The 27297-nt window shown below is 42.5% G+C and overlaps 1 protein-coding gene, 1 long non-coding RNA gene and 1 pseudogene across 7 annotated transcripts in view; 2 read left to right on the top strand and 1 right to left on the bottom strand.

Moving 5' to 3' along the window:
* The window catches only part of LOC145720479 (uncharacterized), a 104502-nt gene extending 81216 nt beyond the window's left edge, over nucleotides 1–23286 (bottom strand). The window contains exon 1 of one of the 2 annotated variants that reach the window (XR_014143411.1): nucleotides 23095–23286. This is a non-coding gene — a long non-coding RNA (uncharacterized LOC145720479). The remainder of the gene's footprint in view (nucleotides 1–23094) is intronic. The other variant, XR_014143410.1, reaches the window with a different exon arrangement.
* On the top strand, nucleotides 15174–16054 carry LOC102749140 (SAP domain-containing ribonucleoprotein pseudogene; annotated as a pseudogene).
* Nucleotides 23287–23402: 116 nt separating the features above from the next.
* The window catches only part of CREB1 (cAMP responsive element binding protein 1), a 61214-nt gene continuing 57319 nt past the window's right edge, over nucleotides 23403–27297 (top strand). For 2 of the 5 annotated variants that reach the window (XR_434178.3, XM_006733374.3), the window contains exon 1: nucleotides 23437–23640. The gene's annotated coding sequence lies outside the window, so the exon portion shown is untranslated. Of the gene's footprint in view, nucleotides 23641–27297 lie in introns of all 5 variants that reach the window. The other 3 variants (XM_031028232.2, XM_081813765.1, XM_006733375.3) reach the window with 3 other exon arrangements.

Below are 27297 nucleotides of genomic sequence, written 5' to 3'. Positions count from 1 at the left end.
AGCTTTTCATCCGAACCAGCGAATAGGCTCTGGCTTTCTGCGGGAATAATAAAAATCGCAGTTCTGCACTGTGTTAGCTCCTCGAACAAAGGCAGCTCCCGAGAAGGTCACCCTTCGGGGCTTCGGAGTTGGATTAGTTTTCACTGGGTGAAGGCATACGTGAAACGGAGAGACCCCGGGCCCTTAAGGAAATAAAAGACGGAAATAAGCTTGCTTTTCAAACAAGGAAAACACCGCTGTGGGGCAGCTCCACTCTGGTCCACTCAACACCTGGTGAGCAAAGAGCACCGCCTCCGCCCCCGCTGGAATCTTCCCACAGTGGACAGGCAAGTCCAGAGGCTCAGGGGCACGCCAGCACCGTCTTCCGGACCTTGGAAAATAGGGTGACGGGAGGGCTGGAGGAGATCGTGCAATCCAAAGGAAAATCCCAAAAGCTACAAGTTATTATAAGAGGAAAAACCTCCAAGCAGGCGGCTGGAGCTATTTTAGGGGTAAAGAAATACTCTTTGTGGAGAAATGTTTAGAAACACACACACACACACACACAAAGAATGTATGATATCATATTATAGGAACAAAATGTTCTCTCCACAATAAAAAGCCGGTACGGAATTGGTTATTTTAACATCACATAAGCCTAATGCATGCCACCTAAGCAGCAGTCCGTTTGAGGTAAAGAAATTGGGGCTTGGTAGCTCTATCTTAACCATTCTTCACCCTCCCACCCCCATCTGGCCAAGCTCCTGCCTTCAGCACCCCCTTCCTCCAAAGGCATCCAGGACACTCAGAATTCTCTGAGAAGGCTGTTCCTCTAAATTATTCATAGTACAGTGCTACTTACTTCCACCCTTCCTTTCCCAGAAGTATTTGCTACGTAAGAATCCAGTGAAAATGAGCAATGCTTGAACAAATAATCACTCCTGGTAAAATTTCAAGCACTTGTAGAGATTTCATTGGGGGCGGAGGGAGAGGCGTCTCTTACGCTCAGCTTAAGTAACACAACGTATAAAAATGTTATGAACTTGACCTCTTTTAGAGCATTCATTCACATTGTATGGATGTGAGAACATCATTTTTTGAATGCTGACTTTAAAAATTGGAGATCACAACTTTCAACCAAAATAGCCATGTATCTAAAGAAGGCCAGCAAGAAAATATTGATGAACTTGTTTCCAAATAGTGTTCTCCTCATGCTTGAACTTTTACATCTATAAAGGTATGAGAAAGCTATTTACGATAACCAACAAGACTTTCTAAAATCCTGTTGGATCTTGCCACACTTTTCTAGCAGTGCACCAAGAAAATTTGGAAGTGCTTTATCCAAATTCATACTCTGGTCCTGGTAAGGATAAAACACAATGAATGGTCTATGTCCATAGCTACAATGATAAGGGATTCCTACTATAAAATTGACATTCCTGACTATGGCCGACCATTACCAGACAGCTACGATAATCCTTCTCAATCACATGCTCTTTTTTGATGAGACTTGGCCACTCTTCCCATCAGTAGTTGGAGCCCTCTCCCCTTAAATCTGGGCTGGCTTTGTGACTCGCTCTGACCAACAGAATCTGGCAGGAGGGACTCAGTGCGATTTCTAGGCTTAGGACTTAAGGAAGACTTAGAATTTCCATTTCACCCTCTTGGAGCCCCAAGCCTCCAAGTAAGGAAGTTCAAGCTATTCTGCTAGAAAGAGTCTCCTAGAGAAGCGCCAAGGTGCCCAGCCCTGGATGAGTGAGTGAAGCCTTGTTGCATCCTCCAGCCTTAGTCACGACTGACCCGCACATAGAGAAGAGAGGTAAGCCTTCTGCACTGAGTCCCGCTCAAATTGCAGACCTACAAAATCACAAGCGAATGAATGCCTTAAACTTGTTTTGGGGTAGTTTGTTACATAGCAGTAGATAACCAAAACACCAACCTCTTTCAAAAATGACTAAATTGTGTATAGCTATCCAGATCTGACATATCAAAGATGAGATACTTGACCTCAGAAAGCATAATCTGTTTCAGTACAAACATGTGAATGATCAAAGTCCAAAGTATGCTCCAAATCAGAGACTGCTCCCGAAATATCCATGCTCCCCTTCTTCTAGGATGGGTAGTGGTTCTCAAAGTGTGGTCCCAGACCAGCAGTATCAGCAACACATGGGAGCTTGCTAGAAATGCAAATTCTTGCCTCCTACTGAATGAGAAACTTGTGTTTCAACAAGTCTTGCAGGTGATTTTGCTGCATTTAGAGCTGCTATTCTATAGCAGTAACACTTGTGATGTGTAGTTGCTATATCGGGCCACCTGGATAAAGACTAGGTAAAATGGCTGGGTAAGGCCACAACTAAGTTCTGGTCAGCAAGAAATAAGCAAAAATGGGGAAAAGGGGTGTTCCTTGTCTGTCTCTCACCTTCATGCTGGCTGGAATTCAGATGTGATGGCTGGAGCCCCAGGAAATGTCCTAGACCGTGAGATCTTCCTAGGGAATGAAACCATGCACAGCAGAGCAACGAGATGGGAGGAGCCGGGGTCCTGACTCTATGCAGCTGCCACTTAGGCTCTGGACTGACTCCCTGACTTCCTGAACATGACAAGGAAATCCCTATTTTGCTGATGCCTCTTTTTTTTTAAAGTTTTCTGTCCCTTCCAGTTAAATCTGACCCTAATACACCATCCTATTAAAGTAGTCCTTCTTCACCTCACCTACGGAGATATTCTTTACTATAAAAATATTTTATTTTCCTTGTTTGTGATAAGCCATCTTTTAGATTATTTCTTTAGTTGCTTATTAACTGTCTCCCTATTTGACCAGAAGCTCCACGAGGGCAGTTTTGTTTTCTCTATTACTGAATCCTCAACATATAACACACTTCTACCTTCACAGTAGAGACTTGGTGAATATCTATTGAATCGAACGGACAGATGGAAGGATGGATGTAGGCAAACCAAATTTGTCCAGTTTTTCAGCACTCATTAACTGACCAAGCCTCAAAATAAATCTTTTTTTAAAATACTGAACATCCAGGGGTGCCTGGGTGGCTCAGTTGGTTAAGCATCTGACTTTGGATCAGATCATGATCTTGGGGTCCTGGGATTGAGCCCCACGTCGGGCTCCACACTCAGTGGGGAGCCTGCTTCTCCCTCTGCCTCTTCCTCTGGCCCTCCCCTTGCTCGTGCTATCTCTCTCTCTCAAATAAATATAAAATCTTTTATTATAATAATAATAAATTAATTAATACTGAACATCCAGCAAAACTATCCCCCCAACATCCCACCTCTGTTCCACATTTTAACCCAAATTTGAAGTAATAATAATAACAACCAACATTTTTGTAAGCCTTCAAATGTGCCAAAGACAAATTCCAGTAGAGGGGCATTTTACATTATACTTGACCAGTATTCCTCAAAACTGTCAAGGTCAACAAAAACAAGAAAGCCAGAGAATTGTCACAGCAAACAGAACCTAAGGAGACACAATTTTACTGGATGTAATACAGTATCCTGGATGGGTCCTAAAACAGAAAAGGGCATTAGGTAAATACTCAGGAAATCTGAATAAGCTACAGACTTTAGTTAATAGTAATGTATCAGTATTGGTTCTTTGATTGTAACAAATGTACCTACTAATGTACCATGTTAATAATGGGAAACTGAGCTTGAGGTGGGGTGAGGGGAGGATATATAGGTGTATTTATTCTCTGTACTGTCTGCTTACTTTTTCTGTAAATCTAAAACTGTTCTAAAAAAAATAAAGTTTACTAATAAAAGAAATATACCAAAGACTTACATATATTAACTCGTGTTACACGTATTAATTCTCATAAAGACTGAAATGGGGCCTATGATGAGACCTATTTTATAGATACAAGAGTACACTAAGTTCAATTTCCCCAACACCTTGAGGCTTAAACTGTATGTTTCTTCTGGATCAAAATTTATTTGATTTAGTCATTTTAATAATGCATATTGATTAATGTGTGTCACCCAGGGACTGAGCTTAGGTGATTCTATGAAAAGAGTCAACATTTGGAAGGCAGAAAGGGCCTTGTATCTGGCTACTGAAATTCAAAGGGCACAGGTAAACTTTGTAAAGAGCATATACAAATTCTAAAATGTGTTATATTTATGTGTTGACAGCACATACACTCCTCCAATAGCTAGAAACAACTGAGCTTGACATCTAATTATCAAGAATAATTATTTAATATGAAGCCACCAGATGGCACAGATTGTCAAGCACACATAAATCATACATTGTAAGTCAGAAAGCTGATTTGAGAGTGGATTTGTGTCTCGTCCCAAGTACTGAAATAGCTAGGGCTCTCTCTCCGAGAACAATCCTTGGTCTGCACTGAAAGAACACCTCAAATGAGAAAAATCTCTATGTCATTGCATTCCTTTCTAAAGATAATCACTATAAACTTCCTTAACTATTATTTTGGCTAGCAGAACCTCAGCATTTCATGACTGGCTACTCTACTGACCAAAACAAAGATTGAGGCTGGTCAGACTGGAATTCCTGGCCAATGTAGTTGGACCGTGAAATGTTATCAGGGCTCACGATAACAATGGGGTACACCCAGACAGAACTAAGCTTTGTTGAAACACCTGTTTACAAAGTTTATTGCCTATGGGATTTGACTTCTTTACTCGGTAAGGTAATCATAGGTAGTGTCCAATCTGAATTTCCCCCTGAAACAATACCCAAGGGACGATTTCGCATCTGTGATTTCATTGCTTCTCATGATTCCTTTAGCCACCTCAGTCTGTTTATCAGGAAACAAGTTCAGCTGAGGCATTGGCTCCTTCACAAAATCTTTCTTGACCTGCTCAGTGCGGGCCATTTCCATACACTTCCGTGGCACCTTGTGCTGATCTAAGTCATGGGATTTATCACACGTCAGTGCAATTCAACAAGTATTGAGTGGATGCCTCTCGGGCACTGTTCTAGGCACTTGGGAATCATCAGTGAACAAATTAAAGATGTCTGCCCTTGTGAGAAATCTAATAAGCAATCCACTGTAATCAATAAGTAAATTTTATAGTATGTTATCCTGCTAAGTGCTATGGAAAAAGAAAACGTGGAGTGTGTTAAGGGAGGCAGGGTGGACTGGGGTACAGAGGGAGGTTCGGGTTGCAGTATTAATTCAGATGGCCAAGGGAGGCTTCAGCGAGAACGTGAGCAAAACCTGAAGGGCGTGAGGGAGTTAAGCCCACAGATCCTGGAGGCAGTTTCCAGGCAGAGGAAAGAGAGGGCAAATAGAGCATGCCTGGTGAGACTGAGAACCAGCCAGGAGGCTAATGAGTCTGGAGGAAGTGCCCAGAAGGGAGTAGGAGGAGAAGAGGGAGGTGAAGCAGGGAGCATCAATTATGTAGGGCCGGGGGAGGGGGGCCACTGCAAAGACTTTGGCTTTCACTCTGAGTGAAACCTGCAGCTAATGCTTGGTTTCAGGTAGAGGAGGACAAGAGCTGACTTAGTTTTGCAAGATTCGTTCAGGCCACTGTGTTGACGATAGACCTGTAATGGGGCCAAGACAAAAGCAGAAAAACCTGTTGGAGGTGGTTATAGGTGAAAGATGATGATGCCTTAGGCTAGAGAAGCAGCAGTGGAGGAAGGCAGATGCGAGCCAAGTTCTGGATTTGAAATCTTGGTGGGATTGGACGTGGGGTGTAACAAGCAGAAGACAGACAAAGGTGACTCCAGGAATTTTGTCCTGAGCAACTCCTACAATGGACTTAACCATGAACTAACGTGGGGAAGACCATGGAAGAAGCAAGTTAGGATGTGACGTACAGGAATTGAAGAGAGATTGTGAATTTGGTTGTTGCCTGAGAATGGTCTGTGGGCACTTCCTGGAAAGACAGAAGAAGCACAAGGAGACTGTGTGGCAGTGGTTTGCAAGAAAATCTGGGATTCGGCAGAGGATTCATTTTAGGAGTGCTGCATTTCTAATTTCCAACACTTGATATCACAGAAAACACGAAAATCAACGTCTCTGACAAATTAGACTCTGAACACACCACAGTTCCTTTGTATATATATGGCCTGAGGATGAAATATGATTTTTAAAATCTGTCTAAATCAGTCTAAAATTTTTCAATAAATAGAAAATAATTTTGATAAGAAATCATGTAATGGTTTAATTGATGGTTTTTTCTTAGTGACACAAAATTATCTTTTAACTGGATGCAGTAAGTATGGTGATAAAAATACCTAATACTTACTAATCTCTTACAGTGAGTCAGGGGCAGTGCTAAGCGAGATACAGGGATTTTTCTCATCCCACCTCACAACAATCCAGCGAAGTCGCTCAGTACCCCACCCCACCCTTCGTAGAGAAAGCTCCAAGCAGTGAAGAAAACCAATGTGTTTCCTGTATGCCCCCATACAATCTCTGTACTCTGCCGTTTTTTCCTTAGAAGAAATCCTTCGCCTCTGATTTAATAAATTCCTCACCTTTGAGAATTTTAAGAATGTAATCTTTAGGCCGGGTCTTTCACACCTACCCTCTCTTCCACTCAGCCCTCTCGTTCCAGTCTTTTGTGCTCTGTGTTTTGGGTGTTGAGTTTGGTTCACTCTGTTCTAGTCAATGAACAGGCACAGAAGGAGGTGCTGGCCCAAAGCAATGAGTAAGACCCTGTCCCCAGCCCCGAGGCGCTTAGAGTCCGTCTGGGTAGGCAAATTCATCCCTGAATGGGTAATCTACCTCCTTACACACCAGAGGTGCTCTGCGGGTGTATGTGCAGCGAGCTCTGACAGTGAACAACAATTTAGGACAAGTCCCAATGGAAAGAAAGAGAGGGTGTTTTTAAAACTCCTTTGGCTTCGTGCTATGTTATGGGTAATGCCGGTAAACATTCCTGGGCTGCAGCAAGCTGCTTCAGGAGTGTTTTGATTGTAAGTCTTTTCACACCTTGCGTCATGTAAGCCTAAAGTGCAAACACTATCTGTTTAATCTTGGACCAACAATGACAAATGAGGTTATATAAAAGTAAAACCAGGATATTGTATGTCGATTAGAGTTCAATTAAAAAAAAAAAAAAGTCCTGAAAATGATTCAGTGCTGCCTTCCTGGAAGAAGGAGAAACTCTGACACACAAATACAAAAGTATTCTACTGGTTCATTTTAAAACCACAGTGACAAAAACTATTTAGCACTGTGCCATAGAATGGATATTAGTAACATTACAGATGTCAGACGGTAACATACTAGACAATAACATTTACAGATTGGTTAGATGAAATCTACACGGGGTAAGTTTACTGGTGGGAGGGACAAAAAAAGGATGGGGTCCATCCTGGAAGAAAATCAGTTAGAGAGAAAAGACTCCGTGATCCTAGAATAAGACGCCACCCTGTTAAGAGCCAGGGCTGGGAGCATGCCAAATTCTAGTAAATTCAATTCCATTTCACTGATGTTTATAACCCCCCTTTGTAGCTTGAGAACAGATTACTAAGGGACCTCTTATTTTAAGAGGATCTCAGAACTGTGAAGATATTCATTCCCACCCAATAGATTAGGATGAAACAAAGTTATTTTTCTGATCTGCAAATGCACGACCCCAATGATATAAAATCTGCTTGTGCTGAGGAGGCATGGGCATGCATGTCTTCCTCCAAGTTCTGTTGGCAAGAAGATATTTCCTGGAAGAAGCAACACTGTGGTTAATGCAGTATACAGAACCATAAATTGTAAATTGTCATTGACAAGTTCTTTAAAAAAAAATATGTCAAATACTGAAATATAATAATCTAGCTAACAGGACCAGATTCCTTGTTAAGAAAAGTCTACACAGAGGGCACCTGGGTGGCTCAGATGGTTAAGCGTCTGCCTTCGGCTCAGGTCATGATCCCAGGGTCCTGGGATCGAGTCCCATATCAGGCTCCTGGCTCAGCGGGGAGTCTGCTTCTCCTTCTCCCTCTGCCTCTCTCCCTGCTCATGCTCTCTCTCTCTGTATCTCTGTGTCTCAAATGAATAAATAAAATCCTTAAAAAAAAAGAAAAGTCTACACAGAGAAGGGACACTGGCCATCATGACATTGACATTTCTAAGGGTTCTTATGCTCATTTGTTGCTTGGTGATGTGTAAAGGTAAAAAGATTTATTCACTCCCTCCCTATCGTCCTTACACACCCAAACAAGAAAACTCTCACTAAATTCCTTGTAGAAAGAGGAAGAGGGGGAGGGCTTATAAGCATGGGTGGGAGGAGCTTTTGAAAATAGATAGCACTCCTTGGTAGAAATGGTTTGTGTGAGAAAAAGAAAACTTGAAAACCACTCGTTAAGTATTTAACTGCACAAGTCAAATGCCTTGATATGGTGAGTTTTAGGAGACACAGCGACTCCTATCTCAGAAACTAACCAGGTTTTGACAGCCTTGCAGTGTGCAGAGATGGGATGCTTCTCAGGGTGTGGTTTAAACCTCTATATCCTGCACCTGAGTATAGACAATCACAATTCCTGTTAGGACAGGAGTTGGCTGTGTTGTTTTCCAGGGTCACCAAGACAACATTCATGACTAAACCACAACCAACAGAGACCAGAAGCCTTTTATCAAGATACATGTGAACTTCAGCATTAAAACTGACAGAGTTACGGACTACTTCATCATTTTTGCTCATATATTGAAAAGAAATGTCACTATTCCAGGGAAGAAATGAGCTCTGGTACTTCTGAAATGCAATCTGTAATAAACTGTATTTTACTTTATCACAGTAAAAGCACCAGTTGTTAAGCCCTCAAAGACATTTAGTATGGATATTTGGTCTCCTTTTAATAAGCTTTGGGTAGCATGAGCATAAAGCCTGAAGGGAAAGAAGCAAGAACCTAATGAACCAGTTAAAAAGGCAAGAGAATCCCTATGTTTTTATATTATTATTACTTATGCCTTAAGTATTTGACTATTAACATGAGAGCAGTGCTGGCAAAAATGCAGAATTTGGACAGGACTGCAAAAAAAGTAAGCGTGTTAACTGTAGAAAGTCAAATGTCTTCACCTCAGGGTCGCTGATGCTGCTTTCCCATGGTTTCTTGGAAAAGACAACTGTTTTCTTTGGACTCTTTCCAGGTGCTTTATTGAGAGGGCAAGCTGGATGAAGAGGAGGATATTGTAAATAACTTTGTCACGGAAGGACAAGGAGTGCTGACCTCAATATGCTTCTGTTCTTTCTACATAAAATTCTCCAAGTACAATCGCGCAGAAGGCAGCATAATCAGAGGTATAGCACTGGCCATTTGCTGATTGTCCTCGGACCATAATTCTCAAATACCTTCATCCTAGAGCTTTACTTGAATACCCTAAATCAGTGCTTCTAAAACTGTGGCCAAGGACCACATTTTTTTAAATTTCCAATCCAATGCAGATGTTTGTAAAATACAGTAAAAATGAATTACGAGGAAAAAATTTAAAAACAAAGAATACAAAATAGAACCCTCATATTTTGTTTTACTGATTTCAATAGACATAAAATACTCTGTTGAATTGCTATTAAAGTTTATAAATGCTTGCTCTCAATTTCTGTACTGAGCTTGTGGCAGACAGGTAATAAAAATTCCCAGCTACAGTTTCAGAAGAACTGCCTAAACACACACAAAAATGCAAACACGGGACACATGCACGTCACGGAGGCGCACATACACAAGCACACAACACACCGTGTAGGTAAACTTCTACCCACTTAAAAAATAATTTAAATTTATATTAAATTATTACATTACATAGTTTTTGAAAAAACTCACTTTGTACAAAAAAAAAAAAAAAAGCTGATGAGGAAACAGCAGTCTCTTACCATACCACTCCGAATCTTCTAGCATCCTATGCCCAGAGAAGCGGCCATCTAATGGTCAGACTTGTCACAAAGCTATCACCTTCCATTTCTCCCCCTTCGCCAACCTGACCTTCCTCCTGAAGCTCTCTTCCTCCTTCTCACAGGTGCTGTCATAAGTATTCCTTTTGCCTCTCTTCTCTTCAGGGGTTCCCTTTGAGATAGATTATATTCTTGTTCAAAATATTTGCTGTTCCTTACCCCCTTGACGGCCTACACCATGACTTGTGATGTTCCACCCTATGGAAGGATTTTACATCTCAACCATGTTAAGCTCAGAAGTCACCATGTCACTTCAATCTTAATGCTCATGTTTTTCAAATCCAGGAAAGTATCTTCAATAGTTTTCCCCTTAAGATCATCTTTTATCCCCCTCCTTTTTTAAAAAAGAATCTAGTTTTATCAAAGATATACATGTTCATAGTTTGAATAGTCCACAGCCCTCTCACCGAATACTTACCTTACCCTAGAGATAGCCACTGTGAATTTTTTTAACTGGTTCTTTGGAATCGACCTCCATATCTCTACACATGTTTTAATTGTGGCAACTTGGTATTTCTGCTTTAGTCATTACCTATTGACTTTGCATTATAGAAATGAGGGTTTACTTTCCTCCCTCTCTGCATGCCCACCACATACATGCTCTTTAATTATATATCATAATTTTATTTTTTTTTTTAAAGACTTTATTTATTTACTTGAGAGAGAGAAAGAGAGCATGCAGGGGGTGGGGGGTGAAGGGAGAGGGATAAGCACAACCCACGCAGAGCACAGAGCCCAACAGGGGGCTCGATCCCACAACCCTGAGACCATGACTTAAGCCGAAATCAAGAGTCAGTCGCCTAACCATCTGAGCCACCCAGGCACCCCATCATAATTTTAATTAGATTAATTTTTTATAAAGATTTTATTTATTTATTTGACAAAGAGAGAGAGAGACAGTGAGAGAGGGAACACAAGCAGGGGGAGTGGGAGATGGAGAGAAGCAAGCTCCCAGCAGAGCAGGGAGCCTGATGGGGGGCTCGATCCCAGGACCCTGAGATCGCGATCTGAGCCGAAGGCAGAAGCTTAACGACTGAGCCACCCAGGTGCCCCTTTAATTAGATTAATAATTGGTAGTTACATTTTTAAAGCCTTGTATTCTATTCTATTTGACCCATATAATAGACTATAATTAATTTTCCTCTCCTGTCTAACTTTTTGGTTTTTTTTTTTCTGGAGTCAATAATTGTTTTTTTTTTTCATTAATGTGATTGTCTAAGTACATATCACTAATTCAAAACTCTCCACCATTTTAACTCTCATCTCAATAATGTCAGATATATCAGGCGTTCTGGTTGGTTGGTTAGTTGGTTGAATGGTTGTTGGTTTCTCTCTTTCATGCTGATTAATTTCTTTAAATTCATGGGTGTACCCCCAAATGGAAGTCCCTTCTCTGCATTTCTCAAGATAGGACAGAATATACTTTAGTTAGCAGTTTGTTAGCTGGATTTATAACTTACATATTTAGCCAAATGTTCTGTAGGCCTCCCTTTGTCCTCTTTTCCTGGGCTCTCTAAATGGGATATATCAGGTATGACCTCTAATTCCTGAACGCTTCTGGGCTTCTACAGGACAAGTTACTTCCTTTCTTGTTGCTATGCCTTCTCCCTCCTGCAGGCACTCAGGTATCCGTTTCTTCCATCTTCCATCTGTTACTTTTCTTCCATCTATCCCATCTTCTAAGCATGTGCTGAATTTTCTCAACTGCTATGGTTTCCTTTCCTGTTCTTTTTGTCCTTAGGGAGCTGAATTAATTTCTTATTGTCAATGTAACAAATTACCACAAACTTAATGGCTTAAAACACAAATTTATTATCTTACAGTTCTAAAGGTCTGAAGTCTAAAATCAATCTTGGTGGCTAGACTCAAGGTTTTGGCAAAGCTGCACTCCTTCTGGACACTCTAGGGGAGGATCTGTTTCTTTGCCTTTTCTATATCCTAGAGACTTCTGTATTCCTTGGCTCATGACCTCATCATCTATCTTCAAAACAGAGCCTCTTTCGATTTTTTTTCTTCTCTCTGACTTGAATTCTCCTGCCTTCTTTTTTCCCTTATAAGGATCTTCGTGATTACACCCAAATAATTCAAAATAATCTCCCCATCTCAAAATCCTTAACTTTATTACATCTGCAAAGTTCTTTTTGCCAGGTAAGCTAACATATTCATAGATTTCAGGAATTAGGATATGAGTGTCTGCGGGCAGGGTGGCATTGTTTTGCCTTTACCATAAGGGTTCATACTTTTCTTACTCCTGCACTATGGAGGGTCAGGAAAGAACAGAGCAAAAAGCATGTATTTAATCATCTTGTTTGATCAGGAGCCCAGATAGTATGTGTCCTGGTTCAAATCTCTGAAACTCGTCTCCTATCTACTTCTGAAATAGATATAAGTAAGGAGAGCAGATAATAGAAATAACCAATTATCACTAAAGTCCTCAATCCATATACAAGATTAGGACAGGCCTGAGAATGTTTTCATAAACCCTGAGTGCCACTGTTTGGGAGAGGAGCCAGCAGAGTGGAAATGGGAAGAAAATTAATAAAAAGTGATAAACAGAACAAAGGGGAGGAGGAAAAAAGGCTTGTGGAGGAGTTACCTATGGTAAGATTACGAAATATGGTTGTCACTGAGTAATACAGGTGCCACCCATAGCCTAGTAGACATGGAGCAGAGATGGGAATAGGAAGACAACATGATATATGAAAAAAAAAAGGAAGCTAAATTTAGAATTGGGAGCTCGAAATTCAAATCCACCTTCAAATTTACAGTTTCATCTTGTGCAAGTCAATTAGGTATCTTGAATACATGGCTGAGGAAACTGAACCCCAGAAAAGTTATCTCAGTTTTAAATTGGCACGTAGACATCAAAGATCCTAGTGAGACGTCACATAGCAGTTGAATGATAGCTGAATCTGAGGCGGAAAGAAGCACCAAATGACAACTAGGATTATGGCGCAGGCAATGATAACATGGAAACCCAACAGCTGAAAAGCAGACTAAAAGAAAATTATATTTTCCATTTCAGGCTAGACAAACTTGGCCACAAGAAAATTCACCTTCATGCATGGATATAATATTCTATGGAAAAACCACTTTTATTAATTCAAAACAATTTTACTGAATGCCAATGTGAAAAACATCATGCTAGGCATATCACAATGAATAAGGCAGATGTAATCTCTGCCCTCATAGAGACTGTAGTCTAGCAGGGGACTAGACAATCAAATAATGACCAGTTAAGTGTGATAGGCACTTTGATGGAAACAAAGAGGCCCCCAAACCAGACTGGGTGTTGGTGTGGGGAGGAGAACAGTTAGGTAGGGCTCAGAGCTAATGATGTACCCTTCAAAACTCAGCTATGGAGTAGCAGCTAGTGAAGCAAAGAGGGAAGGGAGTGACTTGGCAGTCTCAAGAGGCCTACTCTTTGCCAAGGAAGCACGGTATCTTGGAAGCTAGCTGACCTGATTCTTTATATACATATATGTATATAAAGATTTTATTTATTTATTTGACAGAGAGAGAGAGCACAAGCAGAGGGAGCGGCAGGCAGAGGGAGAGGGAGAAGCAGATTCCCCGCGGAGCAGGGAGCCCAACGTGGGGCTCGATCCCCGACCATGAGATCAGGACCTGAGCTGAAGGCAGACGCTTAAAGACTGAGCCACCCAGGCGCCCCTAGTTGGCCTGATTCTTGTGTCATGTATGAAAATGGCAATAGGCTGATGCCAGAAAAAACGTTTGGGTTACTACAGGGCTTTCAGAATGGTAGAATTATACTGATGAAATCATAATTACTCCACTTTCCTTTCAATGCAAAGTCCCTCCCCACAGTCCTCCTTACAACCAGGCAGTGGAGCCCCATGATTGAGAGTAAAGCTCTGGAACCTGACTGCCTGGGTTCACATTCTGACCTTGCCACTTACTAGCTCTAGGATCTCAGAGACATTTCTTTGCTCTTCTGTGCTTCAGCTTACTTATCTATAAAATGTTCCTAATACTTCCCCTCATTGGGTATTGTGAGGATTAAATTAATCAATACAGCACAAGTGTTTAGAACAGCACTTGGCACAAAGTAAACACTCAATAAATATTCACCTGTTACCACTACTGATTTTAATCACCAACCACTGGCCCTTTTGTAATTTCTAGGAGGATAAGAGGCCATCTGACTTTGTTTATGTGGTACTGTGTTCAGTCACAGGAAGCTGAGACTGGTGCAGTAGTGGTAGCTTACCATTTAGTCCTCAAAATAGAAATTAAAAGTACCCAGAATCTTGCTTGTCTGTTCCTCAGTTCCGACTCTGGGACATGGGAAAATCAGAAAGCTTCAGAGAGGTCCTCATCTCCTTCAGGTTATATGGAACCAGGATAGAGGGCATGGCCATGCTGAAATCAAGACCCACGATAAGGCAGTACCTCAGTGGAACCTTCATGATTCAGGCTGCAATACAGCAACTCAATATCATTGGATGCATCCAGAGGTGATCAGGCTGAAGCGATCTGTTTTGCTAACCAAATACTAGGAGATTAATATTAAATCCATAATTTCAACTACATTCAGTCAACAAATATTTGAATGCCAGCTATGTATAAGACACTGTTCTAGAGGTTAAGGACACAGCAGTGAAAAAAAAAAGGCAAAGTCCCTGCCCTAGAGGGATCAGATGGACAATTAACACAATAAATGAGTTAAGTAGATAGCACACCACAGAGTGATAGGTGCTATGGAGAAAAATAAAGTGGCAAAGAGAGATAGGGGGAGCAAAAGAGCAAAGAGAGGTGGAGTGTAAGGTGAACAATTTTCATCAGGGTAGTAAGAGAAGGCCTCACAAAAATGGGGACATCTGAGCAAAAACCTGAGGAGATAAGGAAGACATGAAAATGTCTGGAAGGAGCATTCCAAGCACAAGGAAGAGCATGTGCACAGTTCCCGAGGAGAAAGCGTGTCCAAGATATTTGAGGAACAGCAAGGTGGCCAACATGACCAAAGAAAATTAAGGGGAAGAAGAATGGGAAGTGAGAGCACAGAGATAATGGGAATTGTAGGCTAATTGCGAGAATCATGGCTTACACTCTGAGTGAGATGGGGGCCTGCTAGACAGTTCTGGACAGTGATAGCATGGTTACTTTATGTTTTAAAAGGATTGCGCTGACTGCTATGTTGAGAACAGAATAAAGATTAAGGGTAGCTGATACAAACTCCTAGGCAAAGGTGAGAGTGGCGGTATCAGAGGAGATGGGGAGAGTGGTCGTATATTTTGAAGGGAGAGCAACAGGATTTGATGCCAGGTTGGATGTGGGGTATAAAAGTTGCTGAGTCAAGTGGACTGGAGGGGTAACAAGATGGCGGCGGAGACGGTGGAGCTCCATAAACTGAAGCTTGCTGAACTAAAGCAGGAATGTCTTGCTCGTGACTTGGAGACCAAGGGAATAAAAGAAGATCTCATCAACCGGCTCCAGGCATATCTTGAAGAGCATGCTGAAGAGGAGGCAAATGAAGAAGATGTACTGGGAGATGAAACAGAAGAAGAAGAACCAAAGCCCATAGAACTGCCTGTCAAAGAGGAAGAACCCCCTGAGAAAACTGTTGATGTGGCAGCAGAGAAGAAAGTGGTAAAAATTATATCTGAGATACCACAGACTGAGAGAATGCAGAAGAGAGCTGAACGATTCAATGTACCTGTGAGCTTGGAGAGTAAGAAAGCTGCCCGGGCAGCAAAGGTCTGTCATCTGATGCCAAGCCTATGGTTAACCTGGATAAACTAAAGGAAAGAGCCCAAAGGTTTGGTTTGAATGTCTCTTCAATATCCAGAAAGTCTGAAGATGATGAGAAACTGAAAAAGAGGAAGGAGCGATTTGGGATTGTTACAAGTTCAGCTGGAACAGGAACCACAGAGGATACAGAGGCAAAGAAGAGGAAAAGGGCAGAGTGCTTTGGGATTGCCTGATGAAAAGCTCTTAATGCTTTCTGTTCTCCAGTGGTTTCCAACTCTCTGACTTTTCTTGGTCATATATATACCTAAATGCACAGTCATGTGCCTAGGTTCTGCCTCGCAGTGAGAGAGCATGTACCCTGGGTACATCCAGGAACTTCAGCAGCAGTTTGACTCATTGCTGTTCCAACTTTAAGGTGGTTGTTGTTGTTGTTTTTTAATTATTATTTTGCTTGTTAATAAAAAACAAATAGAAAAGAAAAAAAAAAGTTGCTGAGTCAGCCTCTGCAATGGGAAAAATGGAATTGCAGTTAACTGAGATAGAGAAGGTCGTAAGGAGAGAAGGTTTGTGAGGGGAGAGGAGATCCAGAGTTCAGTTTTGATATAAGAGGTCCATTAAACATCCAAGTAGGGATGCTGAGGTACTTGGATATACAAGTCTGGGTCTGAAGCTAGGGAGTTGTGAGCTTACTTATATCTATTGTCATAAGATTGAAGAAGATCACTAAGGGAGAGAATACACAGAACAAAAGAAGTCCCAGGGCGCCTAGGTGGCTCAGCTGGTTAAGCGTCTGCCTTCAGCTCTGGTCATGATCTCAGGGTCCTGGGATGGAGCCCCGCCTTGGCTCACTACTCAAGGGGAGCCTACTTCTCCCTCTCCCTCTGCTCCTCCTTGCTGCTTGTGCTCTCTCTTGCTCTCTATCTCAAATAAATAAAACCCTAAAAAAAAAAAAAAAGAAGTCCAAGGACAGAGTCCTGAGACATTCCAATATTAAGAGGTCAGTGAGCAAAGGAAACTGAGAACAGTCACCAGTAGTGTAGGACAAAAACCAGGAGAACACAGAGTCCCAGAAGCCAAGTGAAGAAAGTGTTACAGGGAGAAGGGAAGCATCAACTGTGTGAGATGCTGCTGACAGGTCAAGTGAGATGAAGACTAAAAACAGGTCATTGGATTAAGTAACGTGGAGAGCAGTGGGGTGGAATGCTGCGGGTAAGAGCTAGTTGCAGTGGATTTAACAGAAAATCAGAGAAAAGGAATTGGGACAGTGATATAGAACTCTTTCAAGGGTATTTACTGTAGAGAGAGCAAAAAAAAAAAAACAGAAAGAAAGAAAAAGAAAAATGAGACAGTAGCTGGAGAAGGAAGTGGAAGTCAAGAGTTATTTTTTGTTATTGTTAAGATTAATTTTAAGGAGCAATGTATTAATTTACGTGGGGAACTATAACTCGTAAACAGACCAGGAATAATTTTAACAGGTCAGTGCTTTCTCTTCTCTGTTGGAAAACTATCTGGAAAGTACAATGAAAATCACAAGATGACTTCATGAGCATTGATAACTTTCACCAATTCCAACTATGAAGAGCCTCCAGCATCCCTCTACACTTTGCAGGGGAAGAACTCAGTAGATCATATGCTTGCATCAACTGGGCAAGGGACCTCTCCCTTCACCAGTGCTGGAGAAACTCTAACTATGCTTTCATTCTTTTATTCAAGAAACATTACTAAGCATCTATTATATGCCAGTTACTAGTGATGCAAGTTCAACAAAACAAAACTTTGCCTTTAGGGAGCTCATGGTTCAGTGAAAGATGAAAACAAGACAATGAATAGTTACATTATAATCAGTATTAAAAGAGGTACATGTACCTATAAGGGACATAAAATTAATTAAATAGTTAATTATTTGGTAGTGGGGATATTTGGGTCATTCACTTTTTTTTTTTTTTGCTGTTATAAATAGAGAGATGTTAATGATTTCAATTGCTTCCTGATCCAGAAACTATTGATACCTATTACATTAAGTTTAAGATTATAAGGTAATTAAGAAATAAGAAAAAGCCTTTTATATGCCTCCTCATTTTAACTGCAAAATCAACCAAGAAAATAAATCTGAACAGTATGAACCATCTAAGATCAAAGACAGGCAAGTTGGAAATTCATTCAACAAATACGTATTGAGCACCGGGTATATGCTAGGGCATGGTTCTAATACTTGACATACATCAGTGAACAAAACGAAAATATTGCTCTTTAAAACTTGTATTTTAGCAGGGGAGCCAGTCAACAATAAACATAAAAAATAGTAAAATAGTATGTTTGAAGGTAATAAGTGCTACAGAAAAAAATATTAACAGGATATGGAGATTCCAGAAAAATGGGGTGGGTATTGGGGGGAGTGGTTGAGGTGGGTGTCAAGTTGCAATTTTAAATAGTATGGTCAAAAAAAAAAACCCACAAGGAGATGCCCTTTTCACCCATAAATGAGCAGTCAGAGTAAATAAAGATGGACTGAGGTGGGCATTTTCATACATTGCTTAAAGGAGTGTAAATTGCTATAACCCTTCTGAATTTGATAATCAAGGACTTGAGAATGCTTCATGATCTTTGCCCCAGTAATTTTACGTCTAGCATGAGGAAGTAACTCTAAATAAAACTTCATGAATAAAGAAAAAAATAGATAGATGAGAGATAGATAGATGATAGAGAGATAGAGAGATAGATAGATAGATAGATAGATAGATAGATAGATAGATAGATAGATATAGAATGCTCATGGCCTCAGCGAGAAAGTGCTTTCTCCCTCAGCAGACTTGAAGGAAGTGAGGGAGTTAACTCTCTCCATATTTGGAAAAAGAACATTTTAGGCACTGAAACATCCCCAAGGTGCTAAGGCAGAAGCGTGGCTGGTGTATGGCCAGGCAAGACGTAAGGAACTTCTTCAGAAGCAATTGCAGTAATCCAGGCAAGAAATGAAGGTATTGTAGACTTGGCTCACTCACAGTGGAAGTGGTAAGCAGTCAGATTTGGATACATTTTGCAGGTACAGCCAATAAATTTTCCTAAAGGAACAGATGTCAGGTGTGAGAGAAAGGAAGGTACTAACAATCACGCCAAGATTTTTAACCTCAGCTATTAGGATGGGAAAAGCTTCAAATACAAATGTGAGGGGGAAATTCCATTCAGATTTGGATATATTGAGTTTGAGGTGTCTATTAGACATCTATAGCATCTCAGATCCTTTTGGTCTCCTTGCCTGTGGGGCCTTTGGCCTCTTATTCTGTCCCTATTGCCATAGCCAACATACCTCAGGCCATAATCACCCGATAGTGCTTTGCTTCATGTTCAGGCCCATACAAAATGGAAGTATCTGAATTTGGGGGAGGAGAGTAGTGTTAGCATCCATCCCATTAACTGAATCTTGACCTCTTCCCCTGACTCACTTCTTTTCCCTATCCTCATTTCCCAGGGATTATATTCCCTAATAAAATAACAGCACAGAGGCGTATGCCTCAGGTCTGCTTCCTGGGGGATGCCAGGCTAAGACAATAACCAAGTCAAGGTGTGCGTAGGTACTTGTTTAAATGAGCCTAGAGTTTGGGAGAGTGATTTGTGGGGAAGGTATAATTTTGAAAGTTGTCAGCATACACCTAGTATTTACAACCATGAGACTGGATGAGAGCACAAATGAGTGGACAAAAAGAAATGGCAGAAAGAGGAGAGGTTGAAGATTTTAGTACCTTTGAGACAGAAGCAATGTTTTATTCACTACTCTAGCCCATTTCTAAAAGTGCATGGCACAAAGTAGGTGTTTAACAGATACTTTTAGAATAAATGAAATAGGTCACCATGGCTTTGGGCTTAGGTAGGAAAGCAAATTAAGTCATGAGAGGTGATGAACTAGAATAGGCAGCGTTCATGGAACTTGAGTTTGTAGTGAGAATGATAATTAGGTTCAACAGCAGAAGCAAGAGAGAAAAATAACAGGAAAAGGAAAAGGAAGCCGTGGTTAGAGAGAAGCTCTCAGATACCACTTTCTCCTTGAAGCCTTTTATAATCAACTTGAGATCTTCCCCCTTTTCTGGATCTCGCTCAGGGCACTTATCTATCATAAACTAAGTCAAGTTATATCCATGTGCTATTCTCTACTTTTCCCAATATTGATCATATTTTCCAGGGGTATAATTGAGTCAAAAAAAAAGGTAGCTTCCAAGTCCCAGAGACAAAAAATGGATGCTGAAAGTTTGACATTTCTAGTTCATTTTCATGGTTCATGGAGATGCTAGAGAAGACTAGATGAAATTGAGAGACTCGATTTCAAATCTGGAATATATCCAAAATGTTCAGTAAAATAACTTGCACTTGGATGAATGGATGATTGAATGAATGAGTAAATGAACAAAATTAGGTGAGAACAGAAGCCAAGAGAGCAGAACTCAAGGAAAATACAGGGTTTAATAACTGTCGGAGGCCCATAGGTCTGACGACAGGGCACAAGGGAATAAGGAAAGTGGGCCTACAGTCAGAACACACCTAGGAAATTAGCAAAGTAAGATATGAAGAGATAGGGCCTAACTGAAGGTCATCATGAACAGACAGGAAGAATGTGAGGAATTATGAAATAAAAAATTACTATTTTGATGGGTGATAAAAATAGGCTATGAGTAAATAATTCCAAGAATTTGGTATCATGTATAGGGTAAGAAGAAGAGCAAGTTGATAATCTCAATTTTGAAATGTATTTGACACAAGGGTGAGATATGCAACAAAAGCTAGTAATAGGCAACATTTTAATCAACTTATTACATGCCAAACATTGTTCCAAGAACACATTCCATCAATGGTCTCATTTAATTATCACAGTAACACGATGATGTAAGTGCTATTATCATCTTTATTTTGCATATGGGAAAACTGAGGGACAAGATTGAACAATTTGCCTAGTGTCACATAGTAAGTGGCTAAACCAGGGTTTGAACACCAAGATATTAAGGAACTTTGCCCAGGACCAGATGTATTCATTATTTATTCAATAAATATTTAACAGGCACTGCTACATTCTAGAAATTGTTGCTGGTGCTACGAATGGGAAAGGAGGGGAAGAGCTGGTGGTGAACAAGACAGACATAATCCCTACCTGCACAGACCTTAAATGTATGTATGGTGAGTCAGAAAAGAATGTGAGAAATTACAGTTTGGTAGGGGGAGTGGATAGCAAAAAAGAATTCCAGAGGAGGAGAACCACATCTGTAAGTACCTTGAGATGAGAGCCTACAGTAGGGGGAAAAAAAGACAGAGAGAGAAAAGAGCCTAGAAAAAATAAAAAGACTAATATGGCTGGAGTGCTGAGAGCTAGGAGGACGGTTGGGGAAGCTGGGGAGAATGAGAAGCCCATATGGTAGAGGGTCTGGTGTCCATGATAAGGAGCTTGGACTGTTTTCGGTAAGCAAAGGGAAGCCATTAAGAATTCAAGCAGAGTAGTGACTTGATCAGATTTATATTTAAAAAAAAAATGACTCTGGCTACAGCATGGCAAAAGCAGTTCTGTTAGACCAAGATGATAGTCATTGCAGGACTTCAAATGATGAAGGTTGATTATACTAGAGTATGAAAAGTAGCCATAGGAAAGGAGAGGCCACAAATCAAATTTTTTATTTTTTAAAATATTTTATTTATTTATTTTAGAGTGAGAGTGTTGGGGGAAGGGGGGCAGAGGGAGAGGGAGAGAATCTCAAGCAGACTCAGCACTGAGCATGGAGCCCAATGCTAGGCTTGATCCCCATGACTCTGAGATCATGACCTGAGCCAAAATCAAGAGTCGGACATTTAACTGACTGAGCCACCCTAGGCACCCCACAAATCCAATTTTTTAAGGCAGACAAGTCTAGGTGATTCGGATGTGTGTCAGAAGTATCTTAAGTTTCTGGCTTGAACTGAGTAGATTGATAGGATGCCCCTTACTGATCCAAGGGCTATGAGAAGAGGATTTTGGAGGGAATATGATAGATAGGTTGAGTTTGACATGGCCCAGTCATCCAAATGAAAGTGTTGCAAAGCCAGTTAGAAATATGAATTCAGAGTTCAAGAGCAAGATCTAGGCTTGAGGTATGGGTTGGACAGTCTTTGGCAGAGGGTACCTGAAGCTGCTGGACGAGGATGAGACCACCCAGAAAAGTGTACATGAGGGCTCAGCTCTGGAGGATTCCAATATTCCAATACCAGAGAAGCTGCTTGTTAAAGAACAGAGAAATAAGAGGAAAATTGAAATAAGAGCAGAGAGAAGAGAATATTTAAATAAGGGTGTGGTCAGTAGTTCCAAATGCCAGAATGAGGTCTTGTAAGATGAGAACTGAAGGTGACAATTCAGAGCTGCTTCAGGTGAGTGGTAGGAACCGAAGCTAGACTGGAGAGGGCAGAGGAATGGGACACGTGAGAATGTCCACTGGGTAAGACACAACTGCAGTCATAGCTGGACAAAGATTTAGAGAGAAATATTTTTAAATAAATGAGAGACTTGAGCACGTTCAAGTAATAAAAAAGCCAGCAGTGGAGGAAGGGTTGAATATAACAGAAGGAAAGAGGGATCCTCTTCAGCCCCAAGTCCCTGAGAAAGCAGAAAGGGACCTAGTGTACCAGGAAGAGCAACTCTTCTTTGTGACAGGAAGCCAATAAGGGGTGCGGCTCAGTCAGATATGAACCCACTCGGTCCTCTCGGTCGGCTTCCTAAAGATAGGTTTGCTTTAAAAGGACAGAGAATTATAAGACATGAGAGCCCGGGGAGAGGACTGCAAAGTTCAATAAAAAGAAGAAGAAAGAGTCAGAAACGTGGCCTTGAGCGACCTCTGAGAAAGCCGTTCAGTAGTCGAGGGAACGTTAGTCACACTGTCGGGTTTAGAGTGGGAGTGGGTGGTGAAGAAAAGGGCGCAGTGGGTGTAAACCACTGCGGTAAGAAACGGCCGTGAGAAGACAGCGACCCGGGAGGTTGCCAGAAAAAAAAGGCGGGCAGGTGGGGGGAGAGGGGGGTCATATTTCAGAGTGTCCCAGAGCAACCTCGGTCAGGACGGGTCATTGCTCGGAGGCCCCCGAAGACCGAACAGGTCATCCACGGCCTGGCTGCTGGGCTGCACTCGGCGAGGTGCCACAAATGCCGGGGCCTCCGCCCCAACCCCCGCCCCCGAGATCGAACAGCTGGGCTGGCGGCCTCCGGGTCTCTCCGCTGACTCTCGGAGAGGAGAGGCCGCGGGCCCGGCAAACCCTTCCCACCCGGGCGCCACAACTCCGGGGCAGCGCAGGGGCCCCTCGTCCCGGCACCCGGCCCAGACCCCCGCCGGGCCCCAGGCTTCCGGGCGTTTGCAGAGCCTCCGCCGCGCTTCCTCCCGGCTCGCCCGACTCCGGCACTCAACCGTGTCCCAGACCCGGCGGCGCGTCGGCCAAGTCCCCGCAGCGTTTGAAAGTTCCCGGCGCCGGCGGCGCTCAGGTGCCAGGGCTCAGGCCCGGCCCGCCGCAGCCGCCCTAGAGCCCGCCGCTTACCGCCGCAGAGGCAGGCAGGTGCGGCGGTTTCCACGGAGCCGTCGACACCCCTAGGGAATTCCCCACGGGGCCACACGCAAACCCGCCTTCCTCCTGCAGACTGCCGCCGCCGGGTTTTATCCGCCGAAACGGCGAGGTGGGGCTCAGACCACTCCACCCCCGCCCGTCCCTTCCCACCTTAGCCACCACCCCACTCCCCGCGGAACGCCTTCGCCTTGGCCGAAGGAGCCCGAAGGCCTTCGGCAAGTTCCGCCTCCAGCGCGGGGGGCGGGGCCGCTCGAGCTCCTCCGGGCCGAGCTCGGCTGTTTCCGTGCGCGGCCGCTGCGCACTCGGCACTGGGCGGCGCTGGCTGGCTCCCTGGCTGCGGCTCCTCAGTCGGCGGCGGCTGCTGCTGCCTGTGGCCCGGGCGGCTGGGAGAAGCGGAGTGTTGGTGAGTGACGCGGCGGAGGTGTAGTTTGACGCGGTGTGTTACGTGGGGGAGAGAATAAAACTCCAGCGAGATCCGGGCCGCGAACGAAAGCAGTGACGGAGGAGCTTGTACCACCGGTAAGAGGAGCAGGAGGAGGAGGCAGGAGCCGGAGAGAGCCGGGGGGACGGAGGGGGGACGGGGAGGCGCCGGACACCCGCGCTCGGGGCCTTCCCCTCGCAGGAGGGGCCGCAGTAAAGATGGAGCCTCCGCCCGAGCCCCACAACATCGCCGCCGCTCGCAGCGAACAAAGAATAATGGCGGCGGACTGGAGCCAGCGGCGGCCGGGGCGGCAGCGACTCTGCCTGCAGCCAGCGGCGGCGCTCATGGCGGGGGGCGGCGGGCGGCGGGCGGGGTGGGAGCCGGCGGCCGGGGGTGTGTGCGGGCGGCCGGCCGCGGCGAGCTGGCGCCCGCGTTCCCGCCGCCGCCGCCGCCACCGCCGCCGGGCCGGGCCGGGCGCGGAGCCGGGAGCCGGGAGCCGCCCCGGGGGAGGCCGCCCGCCGCCCGCCTGCCCCGGCGCTGCCCCCCGCGCCGCCCGTCCGCTCGGCCGGCCCCCGCCACCCGCCTCGCCCCCGGCCTGGCCCGACCTGGCCCCGCCGTCCGCCGGGGCAGCGCCGCCGGGGTGCCCGCGGGGGGTGGAGGAGGAAGAAGGCGACAGTTGAGGGCAGAGGAGGTGAAGGTGCCTGCCTTCCCGGTAGCCTCGGTGTCTGCCATGCCCGCTTCGGGAGGGGAAGCGCTGCAACGTCTGACCTACTCTTCTCTCCACTCTCTTTGTGCAATAAAGTTCGAAACCAAAGGTTTCCTCTCGTACTGTATTTTATTCATGCCCTTTTCCCGCTCCCACCCCATTGGGGAGATACTGTTTTCTGTTCTTTTCTGCTTAGTTGACATAATGAGAGCCGTGCTTTTTAATATAATTTTGACTCTCCCTCACTCTTTTTTTAAGGCAGTAGTCATGGAAATGCGTTCTTGGGGAGGAAGGGGGTGCTAAGAAAAACATTTGTAAAACTTTTCAAAAAACTGTTGGGATCCTGTAAAAGGGAAGCTGGTGTTTGAAAAACAGTTTCGGTTTTAACCCTTTTCAACAAGGTAATAATCCTTGAGATCTATCATTCTGAAACACTTTGTTGAAACGAACATTAGCCGATGCACTTTTGTTTTACATCACTTTTTTGCGGGGGGGGGAACCGAGTTTGGGTCCTCTGGATCTCCCACCCCCTACCAAGTTTCCCACATGTTTCTGTCTAAACTTAAATAAGAGATTGATTAATACTAATTCTAAAAATAGACATTTAGAAGTATCCAGTGTTTGCCTCCCGTGCAACAGTAACTCCGGCCGGGGAACGACAATAGTTTAAGCCACAAGGCTTATTTTTTCTTTGCCTGTTGGGAAAAAGGAACGGCAGAAAAGTCACTGACACATTAAAGATTAAAAGACAGTTTTGAAAGGACCTGGAATATGACCTATTTAAGTTCCTGATACCTTCCTAAGAAGTTAGAATTTTATCCTAGCCTTAGCTTGCATCAGTTCTGCCTTCTAAAGGTTTGGTGTAAAAGATACTTTGGTTGCCAGCTATTGAAATCTTTTTACACTCACGGCTCATTTCCTGCTTTAAAAATAAAGCCAAAACGGTTATTTTAGGTGGTGCAAAAAATGAACAAGTTGTTCTAGAAATACTTACTGTCATAGTAGGATGGCATTGTGATTGATACATACAAGGTTTCTTCTTAAGAATAAATACTGATTGGTAATAGAAGCGCTGTCTTTGATTTTTCTGTATCCAAGTCACTTTTTCAAAACCCACTTCACTCTATTGTAAGTCTTAAAAAAAATACACACACACACATTAGCAGTATGTCACAGCTGAGAAAATTTAAGATGCAGTAAAGTGTTTTTACATAAGGATTGGGGAGGTGATTTTATTTACAAACACTGAAGTAATTATAGTGTTGATGATGCCATAGATTTGTTTTTCCTTAAGATTTTCTGCAGGCCGGCATCAGTTGAGTAGAATATTTTTCCCTTACAGAGAATGTAGGACAGTGACTCTTTCTTTGTGAATTAAAAGGAAAAAAAAAAGTTTTCTGATGGATTTTTTCTTGTCTTAGCCAAAAGATCTTTTTAATTTTGTTTTATTCATAGATTCATAATCTGTAATTCTTAGAAATTCCAAGTGGAATGTTTCAGACTTTTATATGCATTAATATTTGAATGTTCACTTGGAGCATGGTTATAAGTTATACTTAGGTCACTTCTCAGGGATCAGTAAAAATTACAGTTAAATCTGTACTTTTTTTTTTTAAATGGATACATTATTCAGAAAGCGAATAAATCTTTGACTCAGACTGAAAACTGTTAAAAGGCCACTTCTTGTGGAATTTAAAACGCTGGTGTTACCCCTTTTTGAATGATTTTTTTCCCCCCATGTAAGAACCTAAGGAAACTTAGAAGCCTGATTCATAAAATGGTACCTTCCTTTTCCTGCTTTCTGAAATTCATTTTCTTGATTATATCTGATTAATAGAAATTTTCATTTTTGTAGACAATTAGCTTTATTTTATCTTTCATCCTAAGGCATTGGGTTTTATTTTTTGGATATAATATGGTTATAGTAAAACCATGTATGTCCCACTTCACCTTATTTTAAAAGTTTTGTTCGTTTTTTTCCACAGTAGAAAAAAATGTAACATAATGGCTTCCAGTGTATCGCTGAAATTTATAATACCATTTATTTCATAAAATAATTTATCAGATATGGTTATATAGACTTTCTTACAGCAGCCTGTGTCAGAGTCTTACAGGCATGTGTTTCTTGATGTACAGTGTCACTTCCAGTGATGGCTTCTTTATTGGATAGTTAGAGCTCAAATTTGAATTTAAGAATATACTAGATAATTCGGGAATGGAAAAAATGCAAGTATTTTTTTTCCTTACTCATGTGTGAACTCCTCTCTACTGCAGAATCACTTGAGGCAATAGTTCGTGGTAGTTCAAATATTTAGTTAGCATTTACTGTGACAGAGAATGTAGTTAGTGGAAAGAGCATTGGGTTTGGACTCATAGGCCTGGGCTTCATTCCTGCTGTTGGCCACTACTATCATGTGCCTACCCTCAAGAAATTTGTGTCTTACAGAAGTTTATTAATCTTTCAACTTGGTTTCCTTATCTGTTAAATTAGACTACCACCTACTTTATAGGGCTGCGAGATAATTATAAAGTTCCTCCTTAGGGACTCAATGATAGCTATTCATTTTAAAGCTGTATTATAACTTCCTGGCTGTGGGACCTTCAGCAGATTTCTTCTCCATTCCTCAATTTCCTTGGTCACAAATGTACTATATTTACCTAATAGAAATGTGGGTGTTACATAAGTTAATACATATTAAATGCCTAATGTTTCACAAGTGCTCCACAAACCTTTCCTATAATTTTAAATGTTATTCATTATTATTATTACTACATTTAATATACGCAGCCAGAAGCTGCAAGAAATCCAAAGATGAATTACACTGGTTTATCTCTACCCTCAAGGAACTTTTGGGACACGATGACTAATAAGGCAGAATATATGTCATAAAAAAGCAATCAAAGGAGAAATCACCCTTGGTGAAGTAATGGAAGAAAGGAAGATTATATATTTATATTTCCAATTTTATTTTTTTAATAATTCATTCATTCAGGTAGTCCATAATTCAAAACATATAAAATGTAATAGAGCAGTCAGTCATGTGATACA

Source organism: Leptonychotes weddellii, chromosome 3, assembly GCF_054177405.1.
Source record: "Leptonychotes weddellii isolate Sample4059 chromosome 3, ASM5417740v2, whole genome shotgun sequence".
NCBI classification, from domain to species: domain Eukaryota; kingdom Metazoa; phylum Chordata; class Mammalia; order Carnivora; family Phocidae; genus Leptonychotes; species Leptonychotes weddellii.
The sequence above is the reverse complement of the archived record's forward strand: the minus strand, read 5'-3'. Positions and strand labels throughout refer to the sequence as shown.